Source organism: Anopheles bellator, chromosome 1 (assembly GCF_943735745.2).
Source record: "Anopheles bellator chromosome 1, idAnoBellAS_SP24_06.2, whole genome shotgun sequence".
Classification (NCBI taxonomy): Eukaryota; Metazoa; Arthropoda; class Insecta; order Diptera; family Culicidae; genus Anopheles; species Anopheles bellator.
The window spans coordinates 54,314,451-54,326,034 of record NC_071285.1 but is presented as its reverse complement, the minus strand read 5'-3'; positions in this window follow the sequence as shown (position 1 = coordinate 54,326,034).

The following is an 11,584-nucleotide window of genomic DNA, read 5'->3' as shown; positions in this document are numbered from 1 at the left end:
GGGCGAAGAATCTAAGCGAAAGTCATGCATGCTGCTAGTTTGTTTCCTTCCATTTCTTGTCGGGCATAGTTTGGCGCGAGGGAACACTTCCGACCTCCAATCGTGGTGTGGTGGGAACCAGCACCCACATCGACCGAACCTAACAACACGGCCGGAGGCATCTAATCTTATCGGATAGTTGCCAAGGTGAACCCCACCGGCCTGTACCACCTGGCCCTGCGCCACAAGCGTGGCCACGGGGTTCCGGGGCACCACTATTGGAAATTGATCGGTGCAGCCATACCCTTGACGGCCGACCTTCGACGGGGCTTCGAAGGGCTTCCGCCGTGATAAGCGCTCGCCTGGGCTGGGCTCCGCCGCACGGATCTCACTCTAAATCTGAATATTTGCTCCATTTTCCTAAAACCGAAGCCCAAAAGCGGTCCGGAGTTGAGATGCCATCGAAACGGTGCTCTGTTTTGGGTCACTTCTGAATCATTATCGAACCAACCGGCCCGGGTGCCCAGGTCAGCGATAAAAATCTGGGTCCGGTTCGGGATGACACGGGAAGTTGTGTACGTTATTTTCCGTGCGTAAATAGGGTGGGCTCAATTATTCGACGACGACAGTAATTACTTAGCGACGGAATGCCGGTTCCAGGAAGATCGCGGATCGTTGTCCCGCCGTGATGTAACACGCTGTTCGCGACGTTTTTTATTACTCCCGCCTCAATTGGGTCAAGAATGGTGGCGGTTTTAGCTCAAGAGTCACCCGTGGCCGTGTGCTTCTTCGAAGGGTGCGCTACTAAAACGCCGATCCGACCGTTTGCCCGTGCTAGCGCAAACGGAAACCAGGCCACCGAAGGGAAGCTCGGAAGTAAAACAACCACGACGGCGCTGACCATCGGCGGCAACCGCAACGGCACAAAACCGCACACTCGCCAGTGATTACACAAAACAGTGCACCAAACAACTTTGCAGAACTCAGCATAAAATTCTTCGATCATCGCCGGGCCCGGCTGACCGACATATTGGGCCACCGATATTGGGGTAAACAGAGGGCGATCGGTGTCAGGCGGCACGTCACGAATGAGGTGACACCCGCTCTAGTGCTCCAGTAGCATAATTAGCGAAGCGAAAACAATTCCGGATGGGAACACGTTGGTTCGGCGAAATGTCTTCCATTTTAAGAAGGTGCCAAGCGAGGAGTTCTCGCAGGAAAATGGGATCGCCCCGGGGGGCAGACGAAAACAAATCGGAACACTTTTGTTGAGCTGAAATCATCATCCACGGCGCATACGATCGGGCCGCCGGCGGCTTAATGCGCGGCGGCTGGCCACGGCCTTTCTCGCTTGACGATGATTGATCTTTTCTTTGTTTGACAGCCGAGCCGGGGGGGAGGCACATATCACCTCTCACGGTCTTCTTCGGTCGCGGACGTTTGTCCTTTCTTGGTTCCCAGCCCCGCCCCAGGCGGGGTGGTTTGTGATGAAAAATTCTAACGAAACGTTCTGACCCCTTTCGAGAGGCACTGGGTTAATTGGCAGAGTGCGTTCCGCGTGCGTCCTGGTTCCATTTTTCATTGCAACTGCGCCTGATGGGCGTCGGTTCTGCGGTAAAGTGACAATGTTGTCGCTGTGGTCCAGTGCTATCCAGTCAGAATCGTTGCCATTTGTTTTGAGGATGTTCATGGAAAAGGTATTTTAATGTTCGCAATGTTCTGGACCTGGAATCCACTCCCAACGCTCGGTTTTTTAATTTTCGTTCCGTTTTTCGCGCAATTTCACGAGCCCAACCGTGGCAAGTATCCCCTTTTTTGTCGATGTGGATTTTATTTTGGTTGCGTTCACGTAAAATGCGTTCTCCAAGCATATGCCGTGAGCCACGAGTTGACATCTGGCGGCGTCCAATTCGGGGAAGCTTATTTTTGACTCGTTTCCTGCCATGTTGATTTCATCGCTCATTTTTTAGGAAGCCTTGTGGGTTTGGTATTAATTTTTTTTCCCTTTTCCTTTACATCTGTTTGGAGATTGGGACAAGAGCCTCTATGGTTGCCAAAGGCCCATCTCCCGTTTCTTTTGCGGGTTTCAGATTTTACATGCCTCGCTCACTCGCTAGTATCATGTCACTCTGTAGTTCAATTTAAGTCCATCCACTCTGCAGATCTTGGCCGGTAATTGATTTTGTGTAATTGTTGACATTGTCTGACAAGTGAACGCGTTGGTTCTTTTTATTCGTTTTCCGTCTCGGCTCGGAGTCGGAGCACGCAATTAAGGAGTTACTTGTGCGCCGATTGATAGAATGTAAAACAATTAGCCGCGCTAGTCGCCGGCATCCGAGGCTCGCCTTATCTTATTTAGCCAACGGCCAACACACCACTGTACCCCGCGTGATAATTGGCGGTTTTGCCGGGTGATATGTTTAAAAATAACGGCAACCAGATGATTACACACGCGTCTGCGTCTGGTGCCGGCGGAAAACAGATGGTGACCCATGGCCTTGACGAGCGAGAGAGAGCAGGCGACTCGACTCCGCCAAGTTCCGCCGTTTGTTGTGTCCGCGGCAGCCATAAAGCACCGCGGATGTCGTCCGCGGTCGAACAAATTGCAAAATTAATTAAATGTTACTTCTGCCGGCGGGTGATTTACTGGGTCCTCTTTTCTAGCGTTCCATTCCCACGAGCGACCCGCTGAAGCGCGTATAAATATAGTAGTGTAAATAAATTTGCGTAGACCCAGATTAGACCGCGACGAATCAGCACATCAGCTTCCTTCCAATTTTGAATTGATGAATAAATTCGTTTCGGTCGCTTCCTGAGCGCCGCGCGGGGCCAAGGCTTTTGGCGGTGGCCGCGTTAGTTTCGTCGGCGATGCTCAAACGTCAAGCTGGTTGACGAACACGACCGGTGGCCGGACTTCCAAAAGACTTTCGGCTGAACTTGACCCAAAAACCCTGCCGAATGTGTCGTTGTGAGCCACCCCGGGCCCAACTCACCAAACGGTCACCACTACCACCGAAACGGAGCGGTCTCTATTGTCTCTCGGCCCGACTCGTCCCCGATCGGCCCTCCGGTTAAATGGTTTTCGCTTTCTTTTTTTCTCGTTTCGGCCGCGGCCCAACATGCCGGTTTTGCTGGCTTGTTCCGCCGGAGACCGGCTCTACGATTGTCACGTGCATTTTGACGTTTCCTTGAGCCGCGACACTTGGGTCGGTTTTCGGGTGGGTCTCGTGCTTTTTGGCACCTTCGCCTTTGGGCTGGTGGGGCGTGGACACATTTGATCTGCGTCTGGAGGCCACGGGAAAGCCGTCGCTAGTTTCGGCAGCGCAAAGGCCACCGAGGGTCGTCGGGGTTTCAAGTTCAAGTTGTAGTTTGCGAAATTGGGTCAGAGCCTCAGTGTCGCCGTCGGTGTGCGGGACCCGAAAAGCGGTTTCACTGTCTCTATCGCTGTTGTTAATCTTCCGTGACCGACACGTGTTAGCCGCAGGCAGGCAGCGCAGGGTTCCAAGTTATGCACGGCTTCCGCCAGAGTAATGACTCAATGGAAGCCCCCCCTCGAGGAGGCCCCTAATGGGTCTTTTTCGCCTCCGAATTTCTCCGACAGATAGCGTAGAAGAGAAAGTGTACGCACGCAGCCCGCGGGTGGTTACCAGAAAATTGTCCTAAAAGTATAGATAAACCGCAACATGGGCCGGTCCCGGACCTTGACCCAAATTTGGGCACGATGAGACCTATGGAGGTCCAAAATTTGCGTCTCACGCACGGTTAGGTCTGCTGTGGCCTTCGTTGGTTCGCACTGACACGACGCGGTTACGCAGCCCCTGATCTCAAGGGTCCATCGCCGAATTCGTCCCAAAATGTTGATTACGCTGCCTACGTTCGCTGCGGTTACACACTGGCCCCGTCGTCCTTGATCGTCGTCGTGGTCGTCCGATAAGCGGGAAGCAACACGCACCGATGTGGTGGCCGATTTAGAGTGGTGAGCCGCAGTTGACTCAACTAGATGGTTCGACACTCAAAATTGAGACGTTTGAGTCTTTTTAAATTTAACACCGTCAAATACTCACTCGGACAGTCCTCGGACATCGATTCACTACAAAACGAATCCATCATGGTCACCTCGGCAAACCACTTACTAACGCATATCCTGTGGCCGCTTTCTTCTCATAAACACTCGCCACAAAGGCACGCGGAAGGGCACGTAAACAGACAGTTCTCTGACGGGCTGCCAAAATGCAGTTTCAATTAAGTCTAGCGCCGTCTGGCAGCATCGTTGCAGCATCCTTGTACATTGTTGTAGGTTGGAGCGGCGTCGGCCAGTTCGGTCCTGACCCTGAACACAGCGAACTTCTTGAGTGTGTGGATGCGCTAATACTTTTATGTTCAAAACAGACGCAGACCGTTGAGTTCTAGTACTTCTCGAGAGCTTCTCCTCTAGTAGCTCTGCTCTGCCGTTTCGAATCTTTCCCACAACTTCCTGTGGGGTTTTAGTTTCGCACCAAGTACGGGTCCCATTTCGCACCGATTATTAGCTGCAGTTCGGCCGAAGCCAACCGACCGACGAGTTGCCGCACCCAAATTTAGAATCCCATCCATTGCGCGTCGTGGGGGACTCGTCGCGCGAAAGCAAATGGCGAAAGTATTGAACCTTGGGTCGGGAACCGGATCGTGGTAGGTTTATTTTTGTGATTCGCAACTAATTCCCCTCGCGCCGGACACCCCCCACGGAGGCCCGTCCTGCCCCGAGTGGGTGCCGTGCGATTAAGGACGATATTTATTTCCCTTTCGGTGCCAGCACCCGCCCCGCGGGGGGAGCGTAGTGTCGTTTGGGGTTGCAATAAACTACGGGCGTACAGCACATGTGAAGTCACGATCACGCTGAACGATCACCGGAAAGCGGAGAGATCGTGCAAACAGTACGCCGCGTGGTCGTCTTCCGCGAAAGGCCCTTTTTTGGGATTTGCGACGAAGGATTTGCTAAAATAGTTCCGACGGCTCCCGATCGGACCGAGCTCCGATGGAGAGCGATAATGAAAACAGACATCCAGCAGCGAAGCTCCCGAACAGCTCGACGAGATCGAGACGAACACAGCTTCTGACAGGCACACCCCTGGTGGTGTTGGTAGTTTATTTTTAGAGTCGCGAAAATAGGTCAGGGTATTTTTAACTCACGATGCGCACCCGATGATCACCGGGTGTATGTACATAAAAATAGCGAAATAGTGTCAATCGGTTTGATGCGTCAATCAGTGCGGCACGAGCTTCAGGACTCGCTTCCAACAGTTCCTGTTGCTGGTAGGAACTCCAGCACCTTATCTCCCGTTGACGATCGTTCTAATCATTCCCGTTTTATTCTTCTCCACTTTTACAGGTAAGCCAGGAATCAGCCGACGGCAGCGAGCACGTTGGAAGTCATGTGAGGACCTACGCCACAGTGCTTCGGCAGACCAGGCCCGGGAAGTCGTCCTCTCCAGTCGCCCAATTATCACCCTTTCACGCGTCGTCGCGCGCGTGTTTGCAGAGTTTACGTAACTTCTCGATGCTCGATGAGGCTCTGGCGCGTCGGTTTCTTTCGCCCCGACCAACTTCCCGGCCGATTACGTGGTGGACGGGAGGCGAATTTTTTGCGTTCCTTAATTCAGCACGTCCGTCCAGCACCGTCGTGAGCTATCGCTCCACGTGTCCCCCCGGCCCGCGGTTATGCAAGCCACCAAGTCACGAAACCTTGAACGGGTGGCCCAGGAGACCCCCCCCCGTTTTTGAACTTGACAGTCCATTCGTGCGTACCGCAGACGATCGACCTTCCGACAGATCGAAGCCAAGTCCAAGATGAGCCCGCACGAGGAAGCCCTCGGTGGCCGTTCTGATAAAGCGATGGTTCCCAGTTCGGACCCTCAGTGGCAGCCAAGGGTAGCCCTCGGGCGATCGATCGGTCTCTGTGCCAAGTATGGCCGGCTAAGGACTGCGCGACTGGTTTAGCCTGTCGATTGACGCAAACACGTTGACCGTGGGGCGGACCGAGCTTCACGCCGGCCCAGAGGGAACTCGAAATACCGATCGTCCTTGCGTTCGCGCGTCATGCACACCGTTTGCAGATTATGACGGTCCGTACCAGTAATTTTTCAATTCCCTGTGTTTTATGTTGTGCCTCCCGCCTCAATTATCTGTGGGACGGGCCCGGGGAAGGTTTCAGCACATAGCTCCGATTGTTAAACTCGAGAACAGGACTGCCTCGGATTACGGTGATATTTCCGCAATCCGCGGCCGTAAAGGGCCACTCGATCGGTGGCGGATGCCGGTGGCCTTCCTCGCGCCCGTACGCACCGGATTCGGCGCGCTCTGGTAGATCTTCGGCGGACACCCCTTCGGTTCGGCGGGTTTCGCAGCATAACCTTGCGTACCGTCGGTCGGTGGCGGCGTCCGAACGCAAGAGTGCGAGCGAAATGCAAGCAAGCGTGGCCGCGAAAAATCGCGTCCCCAGCATCGGCCAACAGCGGCGCGTCTAGCATCGTGAGCCGGCGCGCGAGAGCGCTGCTTGCGCATCGTTCACGCCGCGCCGCCGCTTGCGGTGACTGGTGGAGGTCTTTCGGTCTCTTCTCGACGGTCAGTCGAGTGGTGGTGGTGGGGGTGGCTGAATGGCCGCCGCGAACCGCGGTCGGAGGGCGAGCGGGCGGGCGAGCGGCCACGTGCGGTGGTATGAATTTTATTCTTCAATGTACGCTAACCCTGGCCTGCTATTGAAATTTAAAAGTGTGTTAAGTTTAAGCCTTTTTTTTCTCTCCCCCCTCCTCGGCCAAGCCGATCGTGGCCGGCAAGGTGGCGTTCGCTTCTTCACCCACACACACACAGGCACCGACGAACTAACGCACACTAACGGGGTGATCGCGATACTTAGTAACGTCACGCCGTTACGTGCGTTACGGCGCGGTTACTACTTGCTCTTCGGTGGGTGGGTTGGCGGGAAATGTCATTGCGCGCGTGGGATGGTGTGCGTACTCGGTTTTCGGAAGTTTTCCCGATTGCAACACCAGCACCATCCTCGGCAACGAACGGCGCTTTAGAGGCCAACAGACGTAGGTGCGTTGCGACGGGTGGGGAACCGTAAACTGAACTTGGCAATCGTGGCGGTGTCCCTGGGGCCAGCTGGTACGGGCAATAGAGCCCATTAGACAGACAGACGGGTGAGCATTGTTTTCCCGCGCACAGCATAATGGCTAGGCTCACGAGGAAGGCCTTCGCGGTTCTCCGGTGGCGAGGATTTATGCTACGCTGCACCTTGCCGAAGGCTGCTGTGCGGCTGTGACGTCCGTGGCTTTAGTGGCCAAACCTCGGTTGGCTGAACGATTTGACGATCAGTGGGTCATGAGCGATGTGGGCATCCTTGACCGAATGGTTACCGACTTGTACTTGCGTAGTCTGCGTGCACTTCCTACTGTTCCTACTTCCTTGTGCTGACGTAAGGAGCATGTTCCGATGACAATCGATGATCATACATCACGCTATTGACATAATGATTCATATTAAAGTGCTCACTGTGAAGGATAAATAGGAGACCAGCAAAATTGGCACCGAAATCGTAGCAAAAGACCAACAAATGGCTACCCCAGGATCAATTGCCGTTGTGCGATTTCACCCCCGAAAAACCACAACCCCCTTACGATGATCATTTTGGAGATGATCTTCTCAGGTTTTTAGCCTCCCCTTGTGCGGCTGATGCGGCGGTGGACCGAAACTTTCTTTTCCAAGGTGGCACTCTGGCCGGGCACTCTTGATTAACGCCGTTTCGCTTCGCTCTTTTGCATTTTTGGAATCACACCGACCAGCCCCAATCAGCCCCTCCGCCCTGGGTGCATCGCGATCTTGGCGAGAGATTTTGGAGATATTTTCTTTTCCCTCCTTGCCCCTAACGGCGGGGGGAGTTGTTGTAACACCCCAAAAACCACCCGCTCGATCCGCTGGGAAGTGTCCGCCGATAGCGAAATTTGACATTACTCAAGGCTCGGGAAGTGAAAATGAAACTCCCGCGGAAAGTGCTTAAGTCGCTCCGTAAGGGTTTGTTTGTGTTTTTCTTCGTTTCGCGTTCCGCGGCGGCACCTTCAAGCGCTTGCTTTGTCCCAGACAAACGAAATTGATATTGCGCCGATGCCGATGAAAGTGAGAATTCGAGATGTTGATTGATTGACGTTCGATAAGAGCTGATTAATGGTGGGTTATTGATGAGCCGATGGCTCATTGTTTCTGCCAACGTTGGGTAATGGGTGTGCATGTGTGTGGAAATCGATTGTTTCTTGCGCTTGAGCGTGGATTAACAAGAAAGGTGGTAAGAGATATTATTTGCTTAAAAAGTTATAAAATTTCAAAAAAATTGGCTCTCAGTTTGCACACAATGACCGAAAAGCCGCCTGCGCGAGCCACGCAAAGCAAAATCAGGTGTTAGTATCTAATAACTTCACCGCTCTGCCCACAATTACCCAATTTACTGAAGGACGACCCACGAGCCGCACAACCTGTGTGATGAAAAAATCCTTCAAACAGGATACCGAACCGTCGCCAAGGTGGCAAGGTTTCGCACGCACGTGGCCTTCGCCACCTTTTTTTGGGCCTATCTCTCAAATACGCATGCATTCGCTTTTCTTGCACGCCTAACGAAGAGCGAAGAGCGAGCGAAAAACATCGGACACTCCAAATCCGAGACCCACCCAGAGGTGCGCCGTACAAACTCGGCAGGTTGGAGTTTGGAGAGGGCAAACAGTTTCATTAAATCACGAGAAACAAGATCACCGAAATGCTTGACCGCGGGCTGAGCCTCGAGCGCCCGAGGCCTACTTTGAAAGTGCGTAAAGTGCGTACAGGCAGCTCCACAGGTGCTGAAGCAAGATGGCGTCATCAGTCTGTAGCGAGAAAGAAAGAGAGAGAAAAACGAAACGGCCACTGCGATTCAAATTCAAACATTAGCTTTCGTTTGTCGTCGTCGATTTCGCTTTCGCTGTCAAAAAAGGGGCATCATCTGTCTCGTTCACACGTTAAGTGTCCACACTCTTCTCACTCTTCAAGATTCCTCGCAGGCGCCTATTTGAAACTGAACCCCCTTTTGGGCGTTGAAAAACATTAAAATCTAAAACATTCCTACTTTATCTTCGTGCCTTAATTTCTTCATTGTATGATAAACTGTTGTAATCAGGTTTGTAATTTTTTTATTACCAACTTTTCCTGACGACGCTTTTGGGTGGTCTTGTAGCTCCCTTGCTTTCGCGCTTTCGCGTCCTCAGCTTCGGACCCGGCGTCATTCATTGTGGTCCGGTTTGCGCCCCAGCATCGCCACCGTGCGCATAAATGGGCAATAGCCATGGCCTACATATTTTCCAACGGCCACGTCCATCATCATCGTCATTATCCCGGCGTCGTCATCCCGGTTATCGGGACGCGCAACTTCTTGTTTCTGTCCAGGACGGCGCGACGCTTCCCGACGGATTCATTGGCCTGGGTGATCAATTAAATATTGAATCTTTAGGTTAATCAGTTTCCCAAACAAATTGAGAACCTCTTTTACCTAAAAACAATGGCCGAGAGGTTCGTTCATTCGCTGCGACACGACACGCATTAAAGGATCCTTCCGTAGTGCCCCGGCCAAGGACAAACCGGAAACACGCGCGGCGGGTCGTTGCATCGCAGCACAAGCGAACATAAGCGTCGCGCGCACCAAACAAGGCAATGCCATGCAGAAAGAGAATGTTTTTCACCCCATTCCGGGAGTGGGAGCACCGGCCATCGGACTGTGTCCTTCGAGAGGAGGCAACAGCATCAACCAAGTGGCTGATTGAGACATACGGAGTGTAGTCAATCAAGCGCGCGAGACCCATCGCCGGGCGGAAGGAAGAACTTTAACGAGGTTTTCATTGACTTATTTGTCTTTCTCTTTCTCTTGCGCTGTGTTCGTTGGATATTAAAGGACGTTCGTCGTCGTCCCTCGCCGTCCGCTGGTGCGATTTACTTTTATTTATCATACTTTATGCCCCACGCGCTCTTGTCGAAGTGATTACAATCGAACCGTCCTTGAGGCCGAGGAGTGTGGAATATTTTATCTCCCGCGGTACATGGGCCCCGCACGGACATGTTTTTGCCCCTCTCGGTGACGTGACGGAAGCATAAATGTTTTATGCGTTTTAAATCGCAATACTCGAACCGTGGGCCATACACTCGTTTCGGCTAAGCCTCGGGTGGTGGCTGATGTTGTCTCGATGATGGCCACAATCGGGGTTGGGTTTGTTAATTTCTTGTAGTTCCTTAATTGCCAATTGTGTTGCGTACTCACGCACCAGCGAAATGACTGGTTGGCATTGACAGTACTCCGTCCGATCTGTCGTCCGACGAACGAAGACAAGCATTAAAATGATGAACAGTTGAAGCACAACTTTGAGGACCAAACGCTTCCCATTTCGCTATGCACTTTCTTCTAGTGCCTCGGTGACGTTGCGACGACCAATCGAAAGCCTTGGATAGGTATTACATTTTGCGTGACGGCTAGCGCTTATGATTGTTACGATGTTGGGTGGGCATTTTGGGTGGGCTTTCCGTCAGCTTGCGGCACACCACCAAACTTGTGACATTGCGAATCTGGCCTTCCCTCCGGCGGTGCTTCGGGACTCGTCGGAAAGGGAAAGCCATTGAGCACGTGTCACTTGGCCGTCGGCACGATTTCACACAGAGTTCACAGAGCTCCTCCGTTATGTCATCAGCATTTGGTGGCCTTCGATAGTAGGTGGCAGCGCGGTGTGTGCGCCAAAAGTGACTCGATTCGATAATAACCCATCGCTGCTCCCCTCTTACAATAGTAAGAGACGTTCAGAAACGGAACCGACGAAACTTTAGTGACATCCGTCAACTCCACCATTGTTCCAACCAAACCGAACAGTTTCAAATTAAAGATACAATTAGAATGATTCACACTATTACCGATCGATGCCACAGTACGGCACGGCCGTGATGCCGCCAAAAATTTGATCACCGATCGAAGATCAAGGGCTGCCTGGATCCGCCGCGCAGTATCTTCGCTCTGCGGGTCTTTCCCTTGCCTTGTCCTTCCTTCACGTTTGGTGCTCGTGTTTGCTCTCTTTTCCACTGTTTCGTTTGTCGTTGTTGCCTGCTGGTTTTGTTGTATTATTATTATCGCATGACCGTGACACAAAAACCGCGCACAACCCGCGTGCAGTGATTTCAGTGCTTCGCGTTTCGCTTCTCTTCTTATCGTCTTCGTCGGTCCTGGTTCGGCTTCGTTAACCGGTGATCGTTAACATTGCTCGATTCGATTTATTTTTGCATGTTTTTGCGCGCTGTTGATGTGTGCGTGTCCAGATCTGGTGTGTGGTTAAAATTTTATTCACCAAATCCGATCGTCGATCGCGGAAAAGAGCTTCCAGGGATTGGTGGTGCGTGCGCTGTCTTGAGATTTTAGTTGTGTGCGAAATGTATAAAAAGAGAGAGAGAGGGGCAAATGTGAGATAGAAAGGGAAAGCGAGAAACACGCCAACAAATTTGCACAACTGCTGCTGGTCGATGAGATCCAATTGATCATCGCGGGTGTCCTTCGGCGTTTGGTGGCGTCCTTCGG